Source organism: Myotis myotis, unplaced genomic scaffold (assembly GCF_014108235.1).
Source record: "Myotis myotis isolate mMyoMyo1 unplaced genomic scaffold, mMyoMyo1.p scaffold_m19_p_18, whole genome shotgun sequence".
NCBI lineage: Eukaryota > Metazoa > Chordata > Mammalia > Chiroptera > Vespertilionidae > Myotis > Myotis myotis.
The window spans coordinates 20,668,338-20,671,200 of NW_023416322.1; positions in this window are offsets into that span (position 1 = coordinate 20,668,338).

The window sequence follows — 2,863 nt, forward strand, 5'->3', positions numbered from 1 at the left end:
CGTCGCCAAAGCGAGACCTGCCCAGGCATGGACCGAGAGACCATCGGGCAGAAAAACCAGATGACTTGTGCAGGGGGTGAGTAGAGATCGAGGCCCAGCTCTGAGGGCATCTGTGGAGGGAGAATCTCAGTGTCTTGAGAGGATCTCCTGGGAGTGTTTTAATGAGCTGCCATGGATACCAGGGACTGACTCCAACAACATCCCTCCTAACGAGTCTTCCTAACCAGAAACTGCGTTTCCAGGTTCCCTTGCAGCTCAGGTTCCACCTGTGATTTAGAGTCTGCCAATCAGATGTACTTAAAAGGGACCTGGCCCTCGCCGGTTTGGCTCAGTGGATAGAGCATCGGCCCATGGACTGAAGGGTCCCGGGTTCAATTCCGTTCAAGGCACAAAGGAGAACAACCGATCGATGTCTCTGTCTCTCTCCCTCCCTTCCGCTCTTTCTAAAATGCAACGGAAAAATATCCTTGGGTGAGGATTAACCCAAAAAAAGGGGGGGGGGGCCTGAATTGAGAACTAAGTTAAATGGAGGCACAGCCTTCGGGCAGGCTGCCCTGGTGCGGGTGTGGAGCATGCAGAGGCTCTGGGGTCGGCGGCTGTGATGTCCTGCTCAGTCATGGCAGAGGCAGGGAAATTCCAGGGGCTGGGAGTTACTCCCGGAAGCCTGGCCCACACATGGCTCCATTGAATTGCAAGCGACCTAATACCAGGTAACTGACCACCTTCCACTTAAATAGTGAAAGTGGGTTCTGTTGTCTGCAACTCAACCCCAACCACTGCCCAACCACTGTTCTTCCCGCCCCTGGTGGCTTTCTATCCAAGGTCTGTTTTCCTTCCGTTTCACCTTTACCAAGGGATTTTGAGTCAATGAAGCAGTTTCAAAATAGACAAGATGGTCAGGCTTCCATGGGTGGATGAGTAAATAGACCCTCCCTCCCCACAACCCCAAAGGGAAGGCAATAAATTAACAACAACAAAAACACATAAAAGTGCAAGCGTTTGGCTGGCATCTCTCACCTCTATTGTAAATAGGACCTTTGCTAATTATTTGTTTACACAGAGTCTTTCCCATTAGAAGGTGGGATTCTCAAGGGGCAGCACCAGCGTTTCTCCTCCTTGTAAACTCGCTGCCTAGCACGGTGCCTGGCACACGGGACGCCACCGCAGATGTTAATCGCAGGATAAACAATTGATCAAATCCTCTCTCAGAAGCTCACCTTGAAACACTTCTCCTCTAGTTTCTCCTGCGCATCCCCAAACGTCAACAAACGTCATAAAACCAAATCTCTCAGGAATCACACGGGTTTCTCAATTCATATCATGTTTGTTGGTTGTGACATAATTTTAAAGTGTTAACATATGGGAATTAGCCTCAATGCACTGGGAGAAAATTGAAAACATCTAAACTATGGAAGGAGAACGCTTTCTCAAGTAGAAAGTCATTTGTATCTAAAACTTATACCCAGGCGGTGGGACAGTCACTAAATTGCCATCACTAGCCCTGTACACACGTGTCAGTCTTGGACCCCATTAAACCCCGACCCCAGCCTGTTCCCTTCAAGGCTTTGGCAGCCACCAACATTTGCCTGAAAGTCAGACCCCTTCGATGCCTTCCTTGCCCGTTGACCCCATTCTCAGACCAAGTACACCATGAAAACTACCAGGAGTCACACTTGGTGAAGTATGTGAAAACTGGACACTTGCTACCGGTCCCAGGTTGTATGGGGATTTTCTTCTGTCTCAAAAGGTTTCCTCTGTGACAAAGAAAGTGTCCAACCAACAATTGCTCACCAAGGAGTTCCGATGTGCCCAGCAAAGTGCTAAGCACATGATGACTACAGGAATCTCCATCGGAGAACAGGGGATAGAGAGCACGCAGGGTAAGACCACGGATTCTGGAGCTGGACCGCCTGCGTTCGAATCCTGGCCCTGCTTTATAGCCTTCAACAAATTACTTTGCCTCCATTTTCTGGCCTGTAAAGCAGTGGGGGCGGGGGGTAGGGTGTGATGATGACGGAGGGGAGTACCTCATAGGATTGTTGTGAAGACTAAACAAATCACGGTGTATACAGCTGGTGCTCAGTAAGGGCTTGCTATCATTAGGAGATAACTGCAGTAATCGGGTGTTAGATGTGGTGCCGCTGGGGCCAAGGGGAAAGGAACGTTAGAAACCACATCCGCTGGCTTGATCTCATTGAATCTTCCCAGGGACCCCTGCTTGGAGGTCATGACCCTCACCTGGAGGCATCACACAGCAGCTCTGCAAGGCTGGGGGGCTGCTCACTCAACCACACCCCTGCCTCTCTCCAGGAATGATCAGGATCCCCAGGGTGGCCAGGGAGGCTGTGGCCTGGCGAGGCCTTGGGAGCGGAGAGATTTGGATACACACAGGTGAGACTATGAGGAGTGACAGGTGCATAACCAGCAGCTTCTGTGGTGCAGCAAGTCCAGGGGGGGGGAGGGGGGGGGACGGACACACGACAGACATCCCAGGCGAAGAGCATCTGAAAGGTTTGGGCCAGAGGGCGGGGTCTCTCCTGCAGCTGCTGGGCCTGGGGCTTGAGGAAGGGAGTGTCAGGGAGATGGCTCTGGCCTCATTTTGCAGGAGAGGGGAGGGAAATTCTAACCAAGAAGCCCTCAGGGCTCAGGGAAGTGGTTTGGGGACAAACGGGTACAGAGCACAGGAACCTGTGAGCACCAGCCCCTGTGCCTGGCAGTCACCCCGGGGCACACTGCCTGCTGCTGGATCTGGGGAGCCAGGGATTGGGCCATCGGAGGCAAATTCACCCTTGGAGAACCAGACAGAGAACCGCCCTCCGGGTGCTGAGCGAGCCCTGGGGGGGGGTGAAGGGGGCGGGCGCCT